The sequence below is a fragment of the Engystomops pustulosus genome, chromosome 8 (genome assembly GCF_040894005.1).
Source record: "Engystomops pustulosus chromosome 8, aEngPut4.maternal, whole genome shotgun sequence".
Classification (NCBI taxonomy): Eukaryota; Metazoa; Chordata; class Amphibia; order Anura; family Leptodactylidae; genus Engystomops; species Engystomops pustulosus.
This window is the reverse complement of record NC_092418.1, coordinates 62107458-62132785: the sequence shown is the minus strand read 5'-3', so window position 1 is coordinate 62132785 and position 25328 is coordinate 62107458. Positions and strand designations below refer to the sequence as shown.

The 25328-nt window shown below is 43.6% G+C and overlaps 1 protein-coding gene across 3 annotated transcripts in view; it reads left to right on the top strand.

The window, feature by feature from the left end:
* The first annotated feature begins 12208 nt into the window (after positions 1-12208).
* The window catches only part of GULP1 (GULP PTB domain containing engulfment adaptor 1), a 657395-nt gene continuing 644275 nt past the window's right edge, over positions 12209-25328 (top strand). For 2 of the 3 annotated variants that reach the window (XM_072120982.1, XM_072120978.1), the window contains exon 1: positions 12209-12366. The gene's annotated coding sequence lies outside the window, so the exon portion shown is untranslated. The remainder of the gene's footprint in view (positions 12367-25328) is intronic. The other variant, XM_072120976.1, reaches the window with a different exon arrangement.

The following is a 25328-nucleotide window of genomic DNA, read 5'->3' as shown; positions in this document are numbered from 1 at the left end:
AGCTAGTCAAAACAAGACCGACTGTATTGTGTGTGGCATGGCTAGGAGTTCACTGTTGTCCGTTCCTTTCCCTGCTACTCCATCCTCTGACCAAGACAGTCCTTTTGCATGTCTTATGTCTCTGTACCAAAACAAAACCTCTCCTTCTGCTAAGTGTAAACCCATGACCACCGAGTACCATACACTGCCCCATTATAAGCCCACTGCTGGAGCTCTGGGACACCCCAACCAGGACAACCTTTGCATCTATAGGGCTAACCAGATTGCTCCCAAGGTAGGAAACTTAAAGTATGTCTGGTTGCACCAACCGTAGGTAAACATCAACAAAACGGGTAATCATGTGTTAGCAGTGTCCGACGTGTATTGGATTTGTGGAGATGGAAGAATCAGGTCAGGCCTACCTAGAGGCTGGGAAGGTGAATGTGCTGTGGTACAATTTGTGCATCCCTTCCTCGCAATTCACAGGGGTAAGTTTGATCAGGCACATCAAGAAAAGGTAGAGAATTCCAAGGGAACATGGAGGTTAAAGAGAGAGGCACCCAAGGGGTCACTAGATGACAACATTTATATAGACGCGGTCGGAGTACCAAGGGGGGTTCCAGATGAATTCAAGGCCTGTAATCAGATATGGGCAGATCTAGAGTCCATTATTCGCCAGATAACTATTAACAAAAATGTTGATTGGATTAACTATATCTATTATAACCAACAGAGATTTGTAAATTATACCCGAGATGCTTTTAAAGGTGTTGCCGAGCAGTTGCATGCAACCTCCTTCATGGCGTTCCAAAACCGTATGGCTCTTGACATGATTCTAGCCAAGAAGGGAGGAGTCTGCAAGATGGTGGGGGCGGCTTGTTGCACATACATCCCCAACAACACTGCCCCCGATGGGTCCATCACTCACGCCCTCGAGAAGATTGAGAGGCTGTCTGTCCGGAGTGGACACTTCATTCTTCACTTCATGGCTGGGGGATTGGTAGGGTTTCCTGACTCAAGTGGGGGTGATTCTGTTCTTGTCCCTTGTTGCTTGTTGCGTCATACCTCTCATTAAGTCCTCCATGAACCAGATAGCTGTCCGAGCGGTAAGAGGCCATACGCAAGGAGATGAAGACAGTGGCGCTGCTCTTCTTGGGAACCAGACTGACAATAAACCCATAAACTACAGAAACACAATTATGTAATTTGAGTATGCAGGCCTGTAAACCCAGAGTGACTGGCCTCCAGGGGATCTGGTGAAGAGTTAACAAAGTCCAGCAGGTGAGGGCTTAGCCTACCTGTATGTACCTGGAGTTTGAGGAGGTCAGTCAGGACAGAGTTACAGGCCAGCAAAGCTCAAAAGGGGGGAAATGTTAAAGATATTACACTGGGCTCAGACGCCATTTTACATATTGTCGGACATTTTAAAGATTCAGTATTCATTTCATCCCTAAGCAAAGCACACAAAGACTTAGTGCTCGCTAGCACCACCTAGAGGAAGGTATCCAGGTGAACATCTGGGAAGTTTCAGTATTTGCATGTAGCCAATAGTATTAGACTCCTTTGTGTGAAGTTACCAAATAGTGTTACATTTCCTGGGTTAGAACACCCAATTATAGTTGCTGCTTTTCTAATTACAAGTCTTATGTAAAGTGCCTTATGGTTTTCTATAAATGTCAGTTCCACAATAAACGTATCAGTCTTGTTGTTAGTCAAATCTCCTGCGCTGGAACACAAAAGACTATATAATTCGGAACTCACTTTTGCAATGTGGACGAGGATGGTTAAAGCCTCGTGAATCAAAAGACCCTTATGGTCATTTTCTCCCTGATATCAGCTTCAGCCTTCATCTTCACTTAACCAACTTAACTTAACTTTAACTTATGCTGCCGGCAAAGATCAGTGGCACTTAAAACATGGGCACCGCCATCTTTCTTGATGGCGTTCGATTGCCATGACAGCCTCAGGTCTTCTTCAGACCGGAGGCTGCATGGATTCTGAAGATTCGTTACAATGAGCCAGTGGTTAATTGTAATGGATCCTATGCAAACACGCCATATACTGCAATACACTAGGAACAACCAGACCATCTAGAGTTAAAGTACCCTAGAGGCTCTAAGAAATAGCAAAAAAAATAAATAAATAAAAAAAATGTAAAAAATTAATAAAATATAAAAAATTCAAATCACCCCCCTTTACCTAGAGCAGATATAAAACATAATAATCAGTAAAAATCACACACATTGGGTATTGCCGCGTCCCAAAACGCCTGATCTACCAAAATATAAAAATGGTTATTGCCGGTGGTGACCTCCAAATTTCCGTAATGCAACTTCTACACCATTTTACATGACATAAAAAAATTTAATAAAAAGTAATCAAAATGTCGCACAGTCCTCGAAATGATAGCAATGAAAACAGCACACAGCTCCGTGCATCGAAGTATGAAAGAGTTATTAGCGTCAGAAGATGGCCTTAAGAGGTTAAGAATTGTCTTCACCACGCACGCGGCACAATAGTGTGCTCCATGCACTAAACACGGGCAAACTGCATTTAGTGCAGTTTGCTCTGTTCTTAGTAAGTGTGTTTAAGTTGTTCTTTTAAATACATCCAAAGGTGTGTCCCTAATTAACTCATTTGTTACCAGTAGACCAGAAGCTTCCAAAGACATGAGCTAATCACATGGGTTGTCCAAAAATTGTTTAAATAGTTAGTAATATTAGTGTATGTAAACCTTTGACTATGCTTAAAAATTTAAGTCTTAACTAGAGATGAGCGAACATACTCGTCCGAGCTTGATGCTCGATCGAGCATTAGCGTACTCGTAACTGCTCGTTGCTCGGACGAGTATTTCGCCCGCTCGAGAAAATGGCAGCTCCCGCCGTTTTGCTTTTTGGCGGCCAGAAACAGAGCCAATCACAAGCCAGGAGACTCTGCACTCCACCCAGCATGACGTGGTACCCTTACACGTAGATAGCAGTGGTTGGCTGGCCAGATCAGGTGAGCCTGGGATAGACTAGCCGCTGCCCGCGCTGCTCGGATCATTCTCTGTCTGGATGCCGCTAGGGAGAGAGCTGCTGCTGGTCAGGGAAAGCGTTAGGGTGTTCTATTAGCTTACTGTTAGGCAGGAGTGATTCTACAACAACCCAACAGCCCTTCTTAGGGCTACAATAACGTTATACTTTTTTTTTTTATTTGCTTGTGGCTGGGCTTGCTGGCACTAGTAGTGCAGCTTGTACCATATTGTGAGGAATTAGCAGGGGGACTTGCTACCGTTGTGTTTAGCTCTTAGTGACACACATATCCACCTCAAACACCAAAGTGGGAAAATTTATTAGGGGTTTGATTTCAATTAGGCACAGTCTGCCAGTTTCTTTTTATTTTACGTTTATTTTTTTAATAACTCAGTGTCATCTCATCTTGCATAGTAGTGTGCTTTCATACTTGGCTAGAAAATAGCCATAGGAGAATCCAAACGGCTTACTTACGCCTACAGTAGCATTATATATATTTGATTTCTGGTTGATCTGCTGGTGGCTGTAGTTGCTGCAGTGCATCTACTAGCAAATTGGGAGCAATTTGTAGTGAGACTTGCGACCACTGTGTTTTGTGCTTAGTGACGCACATATCCATCGCAAAGACCGAAGTGGGAAAATTTATTAGGGCCCGGGGTTGTATTTCAATTAGGCACAGTCTGCCATTTCCTTTTTTATTTTACGTTTATTTTTTTCATAACTCAGCGTCATCTCATCTGGCATAGTAGTGTGCTTTAATACTTGGCTAGAAAATAGCCATAGGAGAATCCAAACGGCTTACTTACGCCTACAGTAGCGTTATATATATTTGATTTCTGGTTGATCTGCTGGTGGCTGTAGTTGCTGCAGTGCATCTACTAGCAAATTGGGAGCAATTTGGAGTGAGACTTGCGACCACTGTGTTTTGCGCTTAGTGACGCACATATCCATCGCAAAGACCGAAGTGGGAAAATTTATTAGGGCCCGGGGTTGGATTTCAATTAGGCACAGTCTGCCATTTCCTTTTTTATTTTACGTTTATTTTTTTCATAACTCAGTGTCATCTCATCTGGCATAGCGGTGTGCTTTCATACTTGGCTAGAAAATAGCCATAGCAATAGGATAGCATCGTTTGGTTTTAAAAACTAAAAAACACACAAAAAAAAAAAAACACAAAAAAAAGTTAAAAAAAAAATGAAAGTTATAACTCTCATTTTCAAAATGTTTAACCCGAGGGCTAGGGGTAGAGGACGAGGGCGGGGACGTGGGCGTCCAACTACTGCAGGGGTCAGAGGCCGTGGTCCTGGGCGGGGTGAGACACCACCTGCTTATGAGGGAGCAGGGGAACGCCGCAGAGCTACACTCCCTAGGTTCATGTCTGAAGTTACTGGGACTCGTGGTAGAGCACTGTTGAGGCCAGAACAGTGCGAACAGGTGATGTCGTGGATTGCCGACAATGCTTCGAGCAATTTGTCCACCAGTCAGTCTTCCACGCAGTCCACCCATGTCACCGAAATCGGCACTCCTCCAGCTCCTGCACCTCAGCCTCCTCCCCCCCAGTCTGCCCCCTCCCAGCAAAATTTGCCATTTGAACCGGCATACTCTGAGGAACTGTTTTCTGGACCCTTCCTACAGTCACAAACAATTGTCCGGTTGCTGCTGAGCAATTTTCCGATGCCCAGGTTTTCCACCAGTCGCAGTCTGTGGGTGATGATGACCTCGTTGACGTACTGGAAGAAGTGTGTAAAGAGGTGTCCGACGATGAGGAGACACGGTTGTCAGACAGTGGGGAAGTTGTTGTCAGGGCAGGAAGTCCGAGGGGGGAGCAGACTGAGGGATCGGAGGATGATGAGGTGACAGACCCAAGCTGGGTTGAGAGGCCGGGTGAACACAGTGCTTCTGAGACGGAGGAGAGTCCTCGACCAGAACAGGTTGGAAGAGGCAGTGGTGGGGCCAGACGGAGAGGCAGGGCCAGAGCTTGTGCATCAGCGCCAAATGTGTCAACTAGTGAAGCTCCCGTGGCGAGGGCTCCTGCAGCGAGGGCTAGATTTTCAGAAGTCTGGAGGTTCTTTAAGGAAACACCGGATGACCGACGGACTGTGGTGTGCCACATTTGCCAAACCAGGATCAGCAGGGGTTCCACCACTAATAGCTTAACTACCACCAGTATGCGCAGGCATATGAATGCTAAACACCCCACTCAGTGGCAACAAGCGCGTTCACCTCCGGCCGTGCACACCACTGCTCCTTCCCCTGTGTCAGCTGATAGTCAGCCCCCTGCCCAGGACCCTGCCACAAAAACCCCATTGTCGCCTCCACGATCCTCCACAGCATCCACCAGCGTTCAGCTCTCCATACCCCAGACGCTGGAGCGGAAACGCAAATATAGTGCAACCCACCCGCACGCCCAAGCCCTTAATGTGCACATCTCCAGATTGCTAAGCCTGGAGATGCTGCCCTATAGGCTAGTAGAGACCGAGGCCTTTCGCAGCCTCATGGCGGCGGCCGCCCCTCGGTATTCGGTCCCCAGCCGCCACTACTTTTCCCGATGTGCCGTCCCAGCCCTGCACCAGCACGTGTCAGACAACATAATCCGTGCCCTGACCAACGCCGTTTCTGACAAGGTCCACCTGACCACGGACACGTGGACGAGTGCTGCCGGGCAGGGCCACTATATATCGCTGACGGCACATTGAGTTAACTTGGTGGAGACTGGGACCGAGTCTGACCCTGCGGCTGGTCATATACTGCCGACGCCGAGGATTGCGGGGCCTACCTCGGTCCAGGTGTTTCAGGCCTACTATGCCTCCTCCTCCTCCCACCCCTCCTCCACCTCCTCCTCCGAACGACCATCCGTGGGCATGGCGCCATCAGTCGGTAGCTCTAGGCACAGCAGCAGTGCCGTCGCTAAGCGACAGCAGGCGGTGCTCAAACTGCTGAGCCTAGGCGATAAAAGGCACACCGCCCAAGAACTATTACAGGGCATCACGGCGCAGACTGATCTGTGGCTGGCACCGCTGAACCTGAAGCCAGGCATGGTTGTGTGTGACAACGGCCGTAACCTGGTGGCGGCTCTGCAACTCGGCAGACTGACACATGTGCCATGCCTGGCCCATGTGTTAAATCTGATAGTTCAGCGTTTCCTCAAGACATACCCCAATCTGTCTGATTTGCTCACGAAGGTGCGACGCATCTGTGCGCATTTCAGGAAGTCCAGCACAGATGCTGCCACTCTCAGGGCAGCGCAGCGCCGCCTCCAACTGCCCGCTCACCGACTGTTGTGCGACGTGCCCACGAGGTGGAATTCAACACTGACCATGTTATCCTGAGTTTACCAGCAGCGCCGAGCGATTGTAGACTGCCAGATGTCAACTTCCACCAGAACTGGTAGTCAGGTCAGTCAGCTTCCTCAAGTCTACAATGAGGAGTGGACGTGGATGTCTGATATCTGTCAGGTGCTGAGTAACTTTGAGGAGTCAACACAGATGGTCAGTGGCGATGCCGCCATCATCAGCCTCACCATCCCGCTGCTTGTTGAAAAACTCTCTGGTCAGCATGAAGTCGGAAGCTTTGCGCTCCTCACAAGAGACGGGGGAAGAAGATTCCCTTGTTGATAGCCAAAGCACCCTTAGGTCTGTTTCTCAGCGCATATCGGAGGAGGTGGAGGTGGAGGAGGATGAGGAGGAAGAGGAGGAGAATGTTGGCGAGACACAAGAGGGGACCATTGTTGAGTCCTTCACTGTTGAGCGTGTATGGGCAGAAGAAGAGGAGTTGGAGGAGTTGGAGGAGGAGGAAATGGACAGTCAGGCCAGTGAGGGGAGTGAATTCTTACGCGTTGGTACTCTGGCGCATATGGCAGATTTCATGCTAGGCTGCCTATCCCGTGACCCTCGCGTTCAAAGAATTTATTCCAGCACCGATTACTGGGTGTTCACTTTCCTGGACCCACGGTACAAGCAAAATCTTTCCACTCTCATCCCTGGAGAGGAAAGGAGTGTGAGAATGCATGAATACCAGCAGGCCCTGGTGCACAAGCTGAAACAGTATTTCCCTTCTGACAGCGCTAGCGGCAGAGTGCGTAGTTCTGCGGGACAAGTAGCGAGGGAGAGTAGGCGAGCAGGCAGCTTGTCCAGCACTGGCAAGGGTACGCTTTACAAGGCTTTTGCCAGCTTTATGTCACCCCAGCAAGACACTGTCACCTGTCCCCAGTCTCGGCAGAGTAGGGCTGATCTTTACAGAAAGATGGTGAGGGAGTACGTAGCTGACCATACCATCGTCCTAAATGATCACACAGCTCCCTACAACTACTGGGTTTCAAAGCTGGACATGTGGCACGAACTGGCGCTGTACGCCTTGGAGGTTCTTGCCTGCCCTGCCGCTAGCGTCTTGTCCGAGCGGGTTTTCAGTGCAGCTGGTGGCATCATCACCGATAAGCGTACACGCCTGTCGACTGACAGCGCTGACAGGCTGACGCTTATCAAGATGAATAAAGCCTGGATTTCTCCTAATTTCCAATCTCCACCAGGTGAAGGAAGCTCAACCTGAATAATTTATCCACTCCTCCTCCTCCTCATTTTCCTCCTTCTCCTCCTCTTTGTACAGTAAAGCAGAGGAAACTGGCTATTTTTTGACAGGGCCCACTGGCTCTAGCTATAGTACTTTATGCATTTAATTTTTCTGGAGGGCCACCGACCCGGTCCTCTGTTTTAAACAATTTTTGGGAGTGCCACATACAGGCACTCAATCCATTCAATTTTTCTGGAGGGCCACCTACCTGCTCCTCTGGTTTGAAAACTTTTTTGGACTGCCACATACAGGCACTCAATCTATTCCATTTTTCTGGAGGGCCACCTACCTGCTCCTCTGGTTTGAAAACTTTTTTGGACTGCCACATACAGGCACTCAATCTATTCCATTTTTCTGGAGGGCCACCTACCTGCTCCTCTGGTTTGAAAACTTTTTTGGACTGCCACATACAGGCACTCAATCTATTCCATTTTTCTGGAGGGCCACCTACCTGCTCCTCTGGTTTGAAAACTTTTTTGGACTGCCACATACAGGCACTCAATGTATTCCATTTTTCTGGAGGGCCACCTACCTGCTCCTCTGGTTTGAAAACTTTTTTGGACTGCCACATACAGGCACTCAATCTATTCCATTTTTCTGGAGGGCCACCTACCTGCTCCTCTGGTTTGAAAACTTTTTTGGACTGCCACATACAGGCACTCAATGTATTCCATTTTTCTGGAGGGCCACCTACCTGCTCCTCTGGTTTGAAAACTTTTTTGGACTGCCACATACAGGCACTCAATCTATTCCATTTTTCTGGAGGGCCACCTACCTGCTCCTCTGGTTTGAAAACTTTTTTGGACTGCCACATACAGGCACTCAATCTATTCCATTTTTCTGGAGGGCCACCTACCTGCTCCTCTGGTTTGAAAACTTTTTTGGACTGCCACATACAGGCACTATCCAAATTGAATTGTCTCCATAGCAGCCTCCACATGTTGTCTCCATTGCTACCTCCAAAAGTCGTCCATATAGCTGCCTCCATACATCGTCCCTTTATCAAACGAGGTGTGTCAGGCCGAAATTTGGGTTGTTTTCATGGATTCCACATCAAAGTTGTTAACTTTGTCGCAACCCTGCTGTGTTATCCTCAAAATATACTGGCAAACTTTTACCATTTACGGATATTATTTCAGCGCTTCTTGCGCAGATGTTTACATTCCCCTCACCCGCCATATCCCAAACTTATAAGAACGCTACTACACTTGATCTTATACAAAAGGTTCTTAGAAGTGCTGTTTGGGGAGTAGCCTAGAGACAGGGGCTTGGATTGGCAAAAGCTCGCCTGGCAGCGGAGCGCCAGCTCCATGCCAAGATCCAACTAACATAGTTTTAACTGCAGCACCTTTAATCTACTACTAGTTCACTGCCTCCATACATGGTCCCCTTATCAAACGAGCTGTGTCTGGCAGAATTTTGGGTTGTTTTCATGGCTACCACATCAAACTTGTTAACTTTGTCGCCACCCTGCTGTGTAATCCACAAAATATACTGGCAAACTTATCATGTACCGATATTATTTGAGTGCTTCTTGCTCACCTCCTTTGGTTCCTCTCTGCCACCCATTGGTTTGAAGCCTGAGTCCATTTAGGGTATGTCGCCATGGCACTCTCTAGCCTGCCGCTGCTGCCGCTGCCTCTGCATGCCGTCCCCTATAGTGTCAGGGTCAATTATTGGATGTTTTAGATGCTATCTAGCTTCATTCTGTCACTCTGTCATGGCCATGCTGTTGCCCATAATTTTGGCATAATGGTGCATTTAAGCAGCCTCAGAGGCATCCATGCATGCTGCCCCTGCTGTTTCCTGTCCATTTCCGTGGTGTTTCCATGCTTTTCTGAGGTTCCCAGGTGTTTGGCCAAGCTTCCCTGTGCAGAGCCTTGGTCTCCTTGAAAAATGCTTGAGTCTCCCATTGACTTCAATGGGGCTCGTTACTCGAAACGAGCACTCGAGCATCGGGAAAAGTTCGTCTCGAATAACGAGTACCCGAGCATTTTAGTGCTCGCTCATCTCTAGTCTTAACCTTTAACTTGGGCCATGGAACACATTTTTGTCGGTCTTTGCATGTTTAATGTGGTGCATGGTCCGTCTGAGCCTCCCATCAGTGCAGAAATTTGTGTCACATGAAGAATAGTGAAGCTGCGGCACAAAAGGGTCGGTGACACGCATATGTGGTGCAGGCACTTCTTAACCCCTTAACAACCTGGCCCTTTTTAGTTTTTTCACTTCCATTTTTCACTCACCCCCTTCAAAAATCTATAACTTTTTTATTTTTCCATATAAAGAGCTCTGTGATGGCTTATTTTCTTCATAACAAATTGCACGTCATAGTGACGGTATTTAATATTTTATGCTGTGTATTGGGAAGTGGGAAAAAAATTCCAAATGCAGTGAAAATAGTGAAAAAAAACGCATTTGCGAGGATTTCTTGAGGGCTTGGGTTTTACAGCTTTCACTGTGCACCGCAAATGACATGTCTACTTTATTATTTGGTTCAGTACGATTACGGGGAGACCAAAACTTTAACTCTAGGTTGTCTGATCAACCCTACGGTAGTATGGCAGTATATGTGGATTTTGCTCATGATTCATTACAATGTGCTGTGCACATTGTAATGAATGGGTTAAAAAGATACAGCCTCGAGTCTTCTTAAGACCCAAGGCTGTCATGGCGACAGATCGCCTCTCCCCGATGACGTCACGGGGAGCGACGATTTAGTGGCAAGATGGTGGTGCCATCGATGCGCGCTCATGCGCCACAATATGCAGCAAACACTTACCGGCTATGGAGAGGGCTCGGCCTTCAGCCCTCTCCATGCACAGGGACCCGGTGGGCGTTGTGCTAGTACGGCGCAAGTAGGGAAGGGGTTAAATACCTGTGCTGATAGTTTGCACTAGAAAGAACATGCAAAACGGCCCTTAGAAAATGTGCCCCAATGTGTGTAAATTTCATTGTTCAACTGTATTTCTGTTAACATAATGGTATACCATGGAATGGGAAGTAGGTAAAGATAACCGCTTGATAAATGGTATCTACAAACTATTGATGCATGATATGATGCTCTTGCTAGAAAGATTTGTAATCAAATTCTAAAAGGCAGAATATGTGGATGTTCATGGGTATCTTGGGGCTAGTGTTGATTATAGCCATGATTTGTGCTAGAAGGCTATGCTGCAAAAATTAGACTTTATAGTTTTCACATCAACTTTTGAAGGGGTATCTATCACAACCTCTGCGCCACATCAGTTGATTGCTAGCGCCTGCAATTAATTACCCCAATCCACCACCTTTGTGCCAGTGGGGACGTGAATGGGGGGGGGGGGGGTGTGTGCAGGTGACAGGGAGTGGGCAAGCGCAGGGCCGGAGCCTCATGATGTATCTGACTGTAAAAGAGCTATCATTTGCCGGCGCACGAGCGGCCGTGTATGATAAAAAGAAACCCTTGTAGTGGAATGTGTCTAAATTGAAGCTCTGTGGGGCACATTTACCAAGGGCACGTGCTGCACTTTTGTCGGACCGTGCACGTTCTTCAAGGCTAAAAAGGCTTGCACAGGTATTTAAAAAGTGTCTGCGTCCCTTTGTGTCGCAGCTGACCTGGCTCACATGCGACACAAATAAGGGGGCGTGCCATGGGGCTTGTCTGACTGTTTCGGACCGAGCGCCTTATTTATCTTGCAAATTATGTGTTAAAGGTGCACCACAAAAAAGATGGTGAACTCTGTCAGACCAGTGCGGGGAAGCGACAAATTCATAATTTCTGGTGAACGATCTTAGTGAATCGCCTCACGCAGCATTATAGATGGACAATGCCCTTTCAGTGAACTCTAGTGACTTAGTAAGTAAATGTGCCTGTGTAATCATTCTCTGAGGAATATGCTACAGCAGTGGTGGCGAACCTATGGCACGGGTGCCAGAGGTGGCACTCGGAGCCCTCTTTTTGGGCACCCAAGCCATCAACATAGCACTCGACACAGAACTCAAAGAATCATCCTGCAGTTCCAGGAGACTCAAGAAATGCTACTCTCAGTGCTATTTTAAAGCTACACATTCTTGATTGCTTGGGACTGCAGGAAGAGGTAGAACATGTAGAAAATGGAGGATTATCTTTAGAGCTTCTCTAGGCCCCACATTTTTTTCCTGTACAGGAGGACCATAGCGAGATGCTACAACATTAGTCAAAATTTGGCCTTCTTCTTTCAACTGTTTTGTTGTCCTCAAGAGGCCAATATGATTGAAAGTTGTGGTAGAACAGGTAGCAATAAATTACTACTTAAATTGCTGTGCTGGCACTTTGCAATAAATAATTGTGTTTTGGTTGTAGTTTGGGCACCCTGTCCCTAAAAGGTTCGCCATCACTGTGCTACAGTATTGCCCAGAGATGCATATCATATAAAATATATATATATATATATATACACACACTTGGCTACATCTGTGGGTGAATGGCGGCGTGACTGGACAGATGTGCAGCACTGGAGTGCACTTGACTGCACACTTAGGAGCATGAACGCTATCAAGCCTTTTTTAACAGGAAGCGCCTGGATTCAAGACGTTTGTTCCAAGATTAGTAAATGGGGCTTTTTATTGCCTGAGCATGTAGAGAGGGGTGTGACAGCAGTAATCTCTGGCTGCCTTCCCAGCCATGGGCACTGAGGGGATAGAGGTTGCCCCATGTCGCCTCAGCAATCAAAGAGTGTTTGGACCGAGCAGCAGGGAGGGCCTTCAGCTGTGACGTCACTGGACTGGCTCTCCTCACACTGAACACAGGGAGAGCTGGTGTAGCGGCGGTTCTTCTGCAGACCTGGGGGTAAGTGAGCGGTGGGCGCTGGGTCCTGGGAGGAGAAGGCTTTGCGGCTGACTCTTACTATGGAGCTAGGAGGCGACAGGAGGCAACTTTCTGTGAAACTATAGATTTGCTTATGTGCTGATGCAGCTAGAAAGTTTTATTCTGTTGTAGATGGTGTAATATGTCGGAGTGGACGAGTGTGTGACACCTCCACCACAGCCTCACCTGCTCAGTGCTACATGTCCTCCGCATCCAGAGCCGCTGTCAGGGCTGCTCCTCCTCCCTCACATTCCTGGCTTCTCGATGGCTTTGCTTCACTTTTGGCTGTGATTTCTTTTACGTCAAGTTTCCTTTGGGGTTGAGCCTGATTCCCTATTCAGCTGTTCCATATTCTTATGACATGTATATTGATCTAGTCTTAAAGAATGATGTGGTTAATCTAGTTTTCTAATGACATTGCTAGGAAAACAGTTGATTGCATCATAAAAACTAAATATTTGTCTCAAAACAGGCACCTATGTGGGCAGCAAGAAGTGGGATTTCAAGGGTTTATTAAGGGTGGGTGCGGGGGTGACTGATCACCCACTGTCAACACACAGAAGGTGCTGCTCCAGATTAAGTTCACTGTTTTCAGAACGGTTCTGGAATAAAAGTGGACATGTTTTGCAAGTTTGAATAATTAAGTCCTTATTAAAGGCCATTAATCTCAGAGGAAGTGCACAGAGGTCCATGCCCATCATAGGGTTCAGCCTGGGAATAATAACTGACATAAAAGTGAGTAATATGGCACTTACTGATTTATCATGTCTTCTAACATTTTCTGCCGGCAGCTAAATTCAGAGTGGCACTAGCAATGTTTAGCATTTACGAAACATTCTTAAGGTTCTGTAATTTCTGTAATCCTCATGAATTCCTCGTGATAATGCGTTTGATGCTGTTCCTCAGTTATTTAGTCTAGTAATTTATTAATAAATTGGGTGTTACCTTCAGGAATTGTATATATTAGCAGACTGATGCTGAGTACCATGGTGTGCAGGGGACACGGCCCTATGGCAAACAGAATGGTAACATCCAGTGTCATAAATATCTAGTAGGAATAAAGAATGAACAGTGAACTATAAAAAGTTGATCCACTACTGTTATATTATTATGGGAAATGCACTTATCTACACAATCAGAAATACAGATCAGAAATACTAGGAGAGATGAACCCAGTTAAACAAATATCTACAGTATTTTCCAACTTTGACAGTTCTATTTCCCACAACCACTTTTAGTCAGGCTTAACCTACCTCCCACTTCCATGGCAGCTTTGATGCCAATAACTACTTTTGATGAGTGGAATCCTCCTCTGCGTGTTAGTTGTATGACATCTGTGGTTAAAAGATATTTAACCCATTGAAAATTATTTAAACCAGTAAAAAAAGGACCATCTGTCCATTTTAATGCCTGTTCTTGTGCCTAGAAACTCTTTGTGCCAAGCAGAAATTAAATGATATCAGAAATTCTGTGTGTTGACAGTGTAAGACCGGATATTTAACTCCATTTAACCCTTTGAATTGTACTTCCTGCTGCTTTTAACTTTTTCATCTCAGACCAGTAAAATACAACTTCTTTTATTATTATGATTTTTTTTTTTGCTTAATTAAACATTAAATATATGTTTTGTGAATAAAAAAACTGCTATAAATCAACTTAAGTCCTGAATAGGAAACTCGACAAATCAGAAACCAACTTCATCATGGTGGGCCACAGTCTTTGGATATCTGGCTGTCTTGTTAGAGGAGCTAATAAAACTTTTGGAAGTGAAGTGTAACTAGAGTCATTGCTACTGATGGTGCTGCTTTTTCCTGAAATCACTTGGCCTTTGTGGTACTAGACTTCAAAGGAAGTATTTTCTTCTATGGTGCCGGCATACTAGGGATGGAAATTTCATGGTGAGGTTACATACAAGATAGGGTCTTTACCTCACTTATATAGGAATTATCACTGGCACTTTGAATTTTCCTTCTAGCCCCCACGGTTGCGGAGTTATTAGTCCCGAGATCTGACCATTATAATCTATGTTTGGTCAAAGAGGAGGAGTTGGGGCTGGAGCTGGAGATGCTAATCTTCTCTCATATTGTCAGTAGTGAGCTGTAATTTCTCTATGGGCATCTAAAGGCTATGTTCACACACATTCTAATATTCTGTTGAAATTATCTTTACACCACACTAAAAATGCAATGTTACACGCATTGTAAATGTAAATGCAAACGTTATTGCATAAGTGCAAACGAGACATCAACGCATACACCACATGAGCGTAAATAGGCGTAAAACAAGACATAAACACAACCAGCATGTAAATGAAAGTGTAAACGCAAACGTGATGGCACGGAAGTGTAAATGTAAGTGCCTTTTACATAAACACGAGTCAAACTCAACATAAACGCAAATGCTGTGTAAACGTGACACAAAGGCAAATATAACGTAAGTTTAAACACGACACAAATTTGTTTACGCTTGCGGCCGTTGCATAGCGTGTACGCTTCTGTGCCGTTTTTGTAGCGTTTCCCCTTACGGGCTGTTTGCATTGCAATTCCGGTTACATGGCACTTGCGGCGTGCTTCTGCCTATGTGGCGTTTGTCTCACATTTACATTGAGTTTATGCATACGCGCGATTTGTGGCAAACGGCATGTAAACAGAACTGTGATACAAACGCTGCATAGGAGTAACGCATACGGTGCGTAAATGTGACATAAATGTCGTGTAAGCGCAAACATGACGCAACGCCACTTAAGCGTAAATATGTTGCAAACGTGACGGCGTGTAAGCATAACGCAAATGGCGTGTAAGTGTAACCGTGCCGGTGCGTAAGCCCCACGTAAGTGTAATAGTGATGCAATTGCTGCTTAAGTGTAAACGAGCTGCAAACGGCGTGTAAGCAGAACCGTGCCGCAAAAGGCGCATAAGTGAAACGTGCCGCAAGTGCTGCGTAAATGCAAACGACACAGCAGAAGAATAAACATGAACGTAACCATGACACAAACTCCACTGCCAGCGAATCTGGTGAAACGAGATTCTTTATACGCAATGTCAACAGAATATTAGTGGAATATATGTGAACACAGCCTTTAGATGAACATAGAAAAAACTCACAGCTCAATATTCATAAAAGCTCTCTGACATTGCCTGCCTCTAATTGGACAGTATGAGAGAAGATTAGCATAACACACGCCCCCAGCTCCTTCTTTTCTGACCAAACACAGATTACAATGGTCAGAAACTTTGAAAGTGTTCTAGCCCCGCAACCGCAGGGGCTAGAAGGAAAATTCCAAGTGCCCCTAAATCTGTGTAACAGGCCCTATGGGATGGTATGCTAATCTACATATGTGCAATGTGGTGAAAGGTCCTCTTTAAGTCGGAACTGTATATTTTATAATTGTAACCCCAACCAAATTTTTTTTGGTCTCTGTGACAATTGGATTTTAAAAATGTTGGGTTGTCAGAAAAAGGATTAACAAATCTTAACAACAGACACATTTAATAACGTTTATAGCTGTTTATTGTAGCCATGGATTAAGTACAGAAAATTACCAACATCCAGAGGTCCGTTTGTAAATAGGGGTCATCTGTTAGTCAGATGTTCTTAAGTAGGGGACCGCCTGGATGTGCATTATATGCTTACAGTCTATCAAACTAAAATGGCTGGAGTTAAGGTGGATGATGGTTTCTGTTACCTCATTGAGACTTGAGGGGTTGAGGGTGTTAAAGAAAACCTACCACTTGAAGAGGTAGGTGTAAAATAAGCTCCGGCACCAGCTCACCCTGAGCTGGTGCTCGGTATTCCCATCTTACACCTACCACTTCAAGTGGTAGGTTTCCTTTAAGTTTGAATATCCAGAAAACTTCCCTTTTGCACAGTGTCTTGTATCTGTTGTGGACGCCCTCAGTTACATGATCTATGGGCATAATCTTCAGTAGGTTCTCATTTTTTGCATGTCTGAGGAGGAAGTGGTTGGACAGCAGGAAACCTTTTTTTTTTATATTTGCTCTATGGCAATTTATTTTTCTGTTGTGGGCCTGTGTCGTTCTCCCCACATATTGGAGTCCACAGGGGCACTCGAGTAAGTATATCACGTATTTGGTCTGACATGTCATGGGGTATTTCACTTGAAATGATTTTTAAGTGGTATTGGACTTAAATGTACTGGTGTTGTACTTGATGTTCTGACAGCATAAGCAGACTGGTTGGGTGCATCTCCTAACTGTTGGCCTAGTGGTTTCTGTTATTTTGGTGCCATGTTGTTTGATCTGGCTTGGGGCCAGGATATTTTACAGGTTGGCCGCTCTTCTGAACGTGATCTTGGGGTATTTGGGATTAATTACCTTCAGTGCCTTATCCCTTTCCAGGATGTGCCAATGTTTGCATAGGATATCCCTGATTTACTTGTGTTTATCATTGTATTGGGTGATGAAGGCCAGTTGTGTGTCTGTGCACTTCTTGATTTTGAACGTTAGGCATTCTTTTTGTGTACGTTTTGAACTTCTTTTGTAGGCGTTTTTCAGGATGTGTGTCGGATACCCTTTTTCTTGAAAGCCTTTGGGATCTAGTTGCTTGGGATCTAAAGGTGGAGGTGTCCGTACAATTTTTTCGGATCCATCGATACTGGCTGTATGGAATGTTATCTTTCCATTTCTGGAAATGGGAGCTATCGTAATTGAGATAGCTGTTGGTATCAACATCTTTGTAGAATGTGGAGGTGATGATTCATTCCTGTTTGTTCTCCAGTTTTAGATCGAGGAAATTGATTTGGGAATGGTCATGTTCCATGGTGAATGAAATTCCCCATGAGTTTTGGTTCAGTAGTAGTAAGAAAAGGCTGGCCTCATATGAGCCTGTCCAGATAAAGAACAGGTCATCAATATATCTTTGGTAGGAGAAAATCTGTTGTTGGAATGGTTGTTCTGATAGGATGAACTGATCCTCAAACATCCCCAAAAAGAGGTTTGCATAAGATAGGGCCACTGGGTGCCCGAGTCCGTGCCACACTGTTGTAAGTATAGGGAGGATCCATATGAAAAAAGTTGTGTTCTAAGATTATTGTCAGGAGAGTTATCAGGAGGTTTTTGAATTTTTGGATCTTTATTCAAATAGTGTGCTGTGCATTCAATTCCTTTCTCATGATTGATGTTGGAGTACAATGCACTGACATCCATTGTCAGAAAGGAAGAATCCCTTGGTAGTTCTATAGCGTTCAGATCTCGGATATTGTGGTCTGAGTCTTCTAGGTAACTCCATAATTGCATGACGTAGCCTGTAGGGACAGATCCAAAAAATTGGAAATGTTACTGGTTGGGGAACCTATGCCCGATATGATGGGTCTTACCGGGTGGGGTTTTGTGAATTTTCGGTAGAAAATTAAAATAGGGTGCGTTGAGGAAAGGTATGAAGAGGAATCTGTTTTCTTCTTTTGTGATGATATTTTGTTTGAGAGCTGTGTCCAATAGTTGTTTGAGATTTTTTTGTAGCGTGGATATCAGGTTGTTATGTATTTTCTTGTAATAGGTGGTATCCGTTAGGACAGTGATGGCTAACCTATGACACGCGTGTCAGTGCTGACACGCCAAGCCATTTTCAGTGACACGTGGCCGCCGGAGAGTTAAGTTTCATCTTCGGCTCCTACACGGCCAGGTGAAGTAGCCGGGAGGCTGAGAGATTGTCATGCACTGAGCTAACAGCACTTCCTCCTCCTCTTCCTTTACCGGGCCGGCCCCTCCCCCTGTGTGAGCTGTGCCTTGTGTCTCCAGTCAGCACAGGTATCATCCCGGGGCTCAGCACCAGGAGAGGTGACCCGGCCATCAACTCCATAAACTCCTCTGCAGCTCCTGATAGTTGTGCTGGGGGGAGTTGTTGTGGTAGCTCACCTCTACACTGACCATCTCCACAGCAGGGATGAGGGAGGACAAACACTCTCATCATACATACAAGACATCATACAGTGAGTAATGTCAGTGTACTATATGATGAAAGACAGTCATCTGGGCTTGTGTGTCAGTTTTGTGACGTACAAGCCCTGAAATAATCACAACGCCTTGCAAATCGTCAGACATTGCGATTATTTTGCTCCTCGTGAAGGAGATGCGGACAACGGCGCCTGCGCCCTCGCTATAACCTGTGAACTTTCATGACGAAGTTTGCAGGTTACTAAGCATTTTCACACCTGTCTGATTGTAACGATCTATTACAATGTGCGATTTGCACATTGTAATAAATAGATGTTGTGGAAAATCCCCATATACTGCCATACTGTAATATGGAAGTACATGGTAGGATCAATTAGACAACCTAGGGTTAAAGTACCCCAGAAGTTAAATAATTATACATATCTGTTATTTAAACTATAAATATCACAAAAAATTTTTTTTTTCTCAAGGTGACACACCACTCGAGTTATGCTCGGTTTTTGGCGAATTTTGACACACCAAGCTCAAAAGGTTGCCCATCACTGCGTTAGGATATTCAGGGCTTTCTTGTCATAATAAGCGTACGTCATGATGACTAGGCCTCCACCTTTGTCTGCTGGTCTGAATACCAGGTCCTGGTTTTCTTTGAGGTCTTTAACCCCTTAATGACCGCCCTATCGGGAATCTACGTTGGTCATTAAGGGTACTACGCCGCGTCAGAAGAAGATTTCGGGACATCGGGTCAGTATAGTGCCGGTGTCGGGCTGTGATATCACAGCCCAGACCCGGCACTAACACCCGGGATCGGAAAAACTTCGATTCCGGGTGTTTAACCCCTTACACGCCGCGGTCAAGCATGACCGCGGCGTGCAAGTGTGTCCCCCGTGGATCGGACCCCCCCGGTGTGCTTACCGGGGGATCCGATCCCTCCTGCCGCTGCCCCGGGTCCCGACGAGTGACCCGAGGCTGTCGGCTCCTCCTCTCGCCGGGTCCTGCCTTCCTGGCAGGACCCGGCTGTAAGTAACTGAGCATGCGCGGCTCAGTTACTTACACTATACACTGCAATACAAGTGTATTGCAGTGTAGAGGCTTGAATAAGTGATCGGATGATCGCTTGTTCAAGCCAAAAGGTGTAAAATATGTGAAAGTAAAAAAAAAAAAGATGAAATCATTTTATAATAATAATTAAATAAATAAAATAAAGTCCTATAATTTCCCCAGTTACACATATAATGCAAATACAGTATATAAAACACAAAAACACACAAAAAATGTACATATTTGGTATCACCGCGTCCGTATTAATCTGTACAATAAATCTAAATCAATATTGAACCCGCTCGGTGAACGATGAAAAAAAAAACTATGAAAAACTTCCCGTAATATACAATTTTTCATCAAACACCATCACAAAAAATGTTCTAAAAAGTGATCAAAAAAAGCTACGTTCCCTAATATGATACGACTGAAAAGAACAACTCTTTTTGCAAAAAATAAGCCCTCAACCAGGTCTGACAACATAAAAATACAGAAGTTATGGCCCTAAAAAGATGTCAATAGTAAAAACAATGCGATATTCTCCAATATTGGTTTTGCTCAGGAAAATTGAGCAAAGATAAGAAAAACTATATAAATGAGGTATCACCGCAATCGTAGTGAACCAGAGAATAAAGATAAAATATTATTTTTACATTACGGTGAGCGGGGGGAAAAAAATGATAAAAATCCAAAATAAAAATTGATGATTTTGTTTGTGTCCCCCTTGAAATAGTTAATAAAATCTCATGAATAAGCTATAGACCCCCTAAATGAATTATCTATACATTGTATCTCATTCCGTAAAAAATAAGCCCTCATATGTTTGCATTACCCAAAAAAATAAAAATGTATAGGTAGTACAATGTGACAATACAAATCTGCAGTGAATGGCGCCTCCATTCTTTCTGTACTTGGCCGTGCGCCCATAAAGAAGTTTACCACCACATATGTGGTATCAGTACACTCGGGAGGTATTGGGCATCAAATGTTGCAGTGCGTTTCATCATTTAATTTATTCTGAAACTGTCAGTTTGGCCTAAATGAATGTATTTTCCAAAAAAATTCCATAGTTTCTAAATCGCAGGTCCATATTGTTTTAACCCATGTGAAACACTTAAAGGGTAAATGGACTTAATAGAAGTTGTTTTACATACGTTGAGGGGTGAAGTTTCTATAGTGGGGTAATTTATGGGGTTTTACTATTATTTAGGCCTTACAAAGTCACTTGGAAGCTGAGTTTTCCCTCAAAATGTGAGTTTTGGCAATTTTCATGAAAATGAGAAAAATCGCACCTAAAGTTCTGCACCTCATAACATACTAGAAAAGTGAGAGGATGCATAAAATATCATCCCAACATAAAGCAGACATTCCTTAAATGTAATTTATCAAGCTTTTTGGGTAGTTTTACTTCCTGTCTGGAAAGCAGAACATTTCAAACTTGGAAAATGAAGAATTTTTACAAACTTTTGCCAAATTTTCACTTCTTTTCAGAACTAATCGCAAAACGTATCACTCAAATTTTATAACTAACATGAAGTACAATGTGTCACGAGAAAACATTCTCAAAATCACCGGGATATGTTAAAGCGTTCCGAAGTTATAACCAATTAGCGCGAGACATGTCAGATTTGAAAAATCGAGTCTGGTCATTGAGCTGAAAACTAGTGTCGGTGATAAGGGGTTAAGTGCTTTGCGTTCCGATGGTTCTGTAGGTTTCCTCTGGAGTTTCAAGAATTGTGTGGGATAGTCGTTGTGGTGAGTTTTAAAAAAAAATCTTCCATTACTAGGTCTTGGTAGACTTTGATGTAGGGGTTCTGGTCTTGTAGTGGATAAAATTTGGATTTGTTTTTGATTTTTGTAGGTGTGTGGATCCATTATTGGTGTCCCGGCCTTTGTATGGTTATCTAGTTCTTTATGGTCTGATTTTTCTTGGAGTGTATGTTCCTTATTTTTCGTTTCTTGTTAGGTATAGTAGAGTTTCAGGGTAAGTTTCCTTATAAATTGATTAATATCAAGAAAGATCGAATTCTTTTGTAAGGTTAATGGGACTGAAGGAGAGACCCTTCGACAGGAGTGATTCCTCGTTTTTAGTTACAGAATAGTCGGTAAGGTTGAAAATTTTAATTGTGGTATCTTGATTGGTGGTCTCAATTTCGGTATGGCTCCGGTTCTGTTGCCTTCTTTTAAGGCCTCCTCTTTTTCCTCATTTTTTTTCTTTTCTTTTGGTTCACTGGTTGAAAAAAATATTCTATGGTTTTGGTTCTCAAAACCTGTGTAAAAGCATCTTGTTGGGAACTTGTTTTTATTTATCGTTGGAGAGTCTATGATTCGGATTTCTTGTGTGGCGGTGGGTTGTGAGTGGGGGTATACCATAAGAACTAAGGGGGTAATGACAGAGGAGATATTGGAGGAGCTTGATGAGTGGTTTGAGTGGGTAATCATGGTGGAGGACCTCTTCACCAAAGAGTTTAGGGTGTCGAAATGACTCCTCTGTGGAAGAATTTGGGTTAGATAAACTCCTAATGTCCACCCTTATCTGACTTAGAATGGCATTAAAAAGGTTGAATCTGGGCTGTGATCCAGCATCCACACCACAAACACAAGCTCAACCAAGGAACTAGGTAAGCTGTACGAGCGCTGCTCTCTATCGTCATTCAGCTAGCTGAGTACTCTACCAATAATACATATACATAGAGCTGTTCCATGAATAATTTTAAAGCCTATCTCAGCGGTGACACCGCCGCATCACAGTGTGCGCCGGCCGCCAGATCGCATGGACATGTCTCTGCTGGCTACTACAGCACAGAGAAGATAGAAGAGGAGCCGTGTGGAGCATCGGGGACGCCGGAGGGTGAGTATGTAATTTTTATTGACTCGTGTATAAGCCGAGGTGAGGTTATTCAGCATATTTTTTGTGCTGGAAAAATCGGCTTATATACGAGAATATACGGTACCTAATTTATTAATTAATTCTCTAATTATCTTTGTACCACCTGTCCCTTATCTTTGTATGCCTGTTAAATGTCATATAAAATACACACACTTACAGGTGTATTTATATGAGTATATAAACTTCTTATATTCTCCTTTAACTGATCTATTTAACCAATTCATTTACTCAATTGAAACGTAAAGTGTAAAATGCGTTGCCAATATCCTTTCCGAATAAAGAAATACTTACCTTTGAGTACCAGCACCCTCCAGACATCTCTTTTTCCCACATAGGGAGTTACAATCAGTAACCCACCCTCACGTATACATATAGAAAATCATGGTGCTGGAAAATTTGGGATGGATCTTCCTCTGTGCTGGATCAAGCTACATGGTGCTGGAATATAAATGAAATGCAAAAGTAAAGGGCGGCACAGTGTAAATGGTAGGATTGTAATCCAATGCGGATGCAAGCTTGCAATGTCCGACTCAAAACCTCAGAGTAACCAGAATATCCAAGACAGAGAAGCAGCACTCCGTGTCGTTCAATTCTTTTTTCACATGTGGATAGGTGCAACATTTCAGCTAACTCAATGTGTGTAGCTACTGTGTAGCTAACACAGTAGATTACAGTAGATTTATAGATGACGTGCTACTGGTGTGGAGAGGAGACGGTACTCCTTTCAATAATTCTTTGGAATACATTAATAAAAACCGCTATAATTTACATTTTACAGGGGAGATGTTTCTGAGTAAGGTTTTTAGATCTGACATTACAATTACACAAAATTAATGGTAAAATAGAGACATCTAGATACATAAGATCAATAGCAGGCAACACAATTTTGGATGCAAGAAGTTCCCATCCAGCAAATAGGAGAATATGTAAGAGCCAGGAGGAATTATACAAATAATGATACCTTCTTAAAACAATGTGAAGAAATAGATAATAATCTAAAAAAGAGGCTATAAAGATTGGATGTTAAAAAGGGCAAAGCACATATAAAGAATAAAACACAAAAAAACTTTCTTAAAAAACAAAAGAAATAAAATAATACAATAATTTGGTATTCTGTACACCTTTTAGTAGTTAATACAGAAATATTTGCAGAACAATAAAAATGTACATCCCAATATTAAATAAAGTCAAGATTCCCAGAAATATCCTAATTGATGGTTTTCAGTGTGTAGCGAGAAGGGGAAGGTCTTTAGGATCTATTTTTCTCCCAGCTATTACAGTGATGGCAATCACCAGAAAACTTAAACCTGGTTGTCGACCAAATTTTTTCATGCATGTGGAGGCAGTAGGTGCAACATATGCCAGTATGCAAAAAAGAAATTAAGGTAAAATATATAACATAAAGTCGTTTGTTAATTACGTTACCTGCTATATTGTCTACATTATAGAGTGTACCTGCTGCAAAAAGAAATATGTAGGCAGCACCATTCGAAAAATGAAGACAAGAATAGCAGAGCATTTATGTGACATTGACAAAGAAATTACTGGCATATCCGGAGCCGTGAGACATTTCATTGAAGTCTTCAACAGGCATATCAATTATTTGCTTTGGCATTGAAAGGGTGTTTAGCCCTAGGAGGGGGGGGGGGGGGATTTGGAAACTCCTCTTAAAAAAAATAAGCATATTGGATTTTGGAGTTAAGAACTCGATTTCCTCTCGGTCTAAATAAAAAAGATCATTTTTTTTATTATATATATTAAAAAAATATTTGTTATATATTCCAGTTCCAGTTCTATGTGTTTTTTATACACTGGTGCTCAAAACTGTACACAATATTCCATGTATGGACTGACCAGTGATTTGTTTAAGGTCAAAACTATGTCCTTATCATAAGAATCTATTCCTCTCTTGATACATCCCATAATGTTATTTGCATTTACAGCAGCTGCTTGGCTCTGGTCACTAACCCCCAAGTCTTGTTCAGCTCCAGTTTTACCAAGTAATTGACTGTTTAGAACATAATTGTACATTTTGTTTCCATGGCGCGAGTGCATAACTTTACTTTTATCTACATTAAACCTCAGCAACTATTTCTCTACCCGCTCCTCAAGCTTCCACAAATCCCTCTGTAATGCTATACTATCGGCCTCAGTATTAAATACTTTACAGCTAAGTATTGTCTGCAAATATTGAAACTCGACTATGTAAACCCTCTACAATGTGTTTGATAAAAATATTAAAAAGAAGTGGCCCCAATACTGGCCCCTGTGGCACTCCACTGGTAACGTCAACCCAATCTGAGAATGTGCCATTAATGATGACCCTCTGTTTTCTATCACTAAGCCAATTACTTACCTAAATACACAGATTTCCCCCTAGTCCCAGCAGTCTCATTTTATGTACCAACCTCTATGCAGCACTGTGCCAAATGCCGTGGAAAAATCCAGATATGCAACTTCCACAGCTTTCCCCAGATCCAGTCTGGAACTTACCTCCTCATAGAAGCCAATCAGATTAGACTGACCGGACCAATGCCTCATAAACCCACATCGCTGCTGGGTTATAAGGTTATGTACAGTGAAGTTTTTGTTGAAGTTTTATTTTTTTGCTGGTTTTGTTGTGAATGTATGACAAAATGTATCTTTATTAATGCTTTATTTCTTTACAAGTAAATATGATGCGGTGTTAACACAATAACATGCAAATGTGAAAAACGCTAACTAATGCATAGAGTCCCACTTTGAAACCAGATGAGTTGGTTTTAAAACTAAGGGCCACATTTATCACTTTTGTGATAAGTAGTAGTAGTTGCGCCTAAATTCTGGCGCACTGTTTTGCCAGAATTATCACCAACTGTGAAAAGGTAATTTCCTGCCTCTTATTAATCACTTTACTTTAACACAGTTTAGGCGCGATTTTGGCCAAGTTTAGGCGCAAAGTTAGATTCTGGCACTTACATGTGATCCTGCTACAAGCTCCTCTCTGCTTCTCCCACAGCCCAGAATGACGATAACACACACAGCAGCACCCAGGTGTGTGACACCCAGCACCCAGTTACCTCCTCAGCAGAGGCTTCTCCTGGAGGGGATCCCCCAGTGCTGGT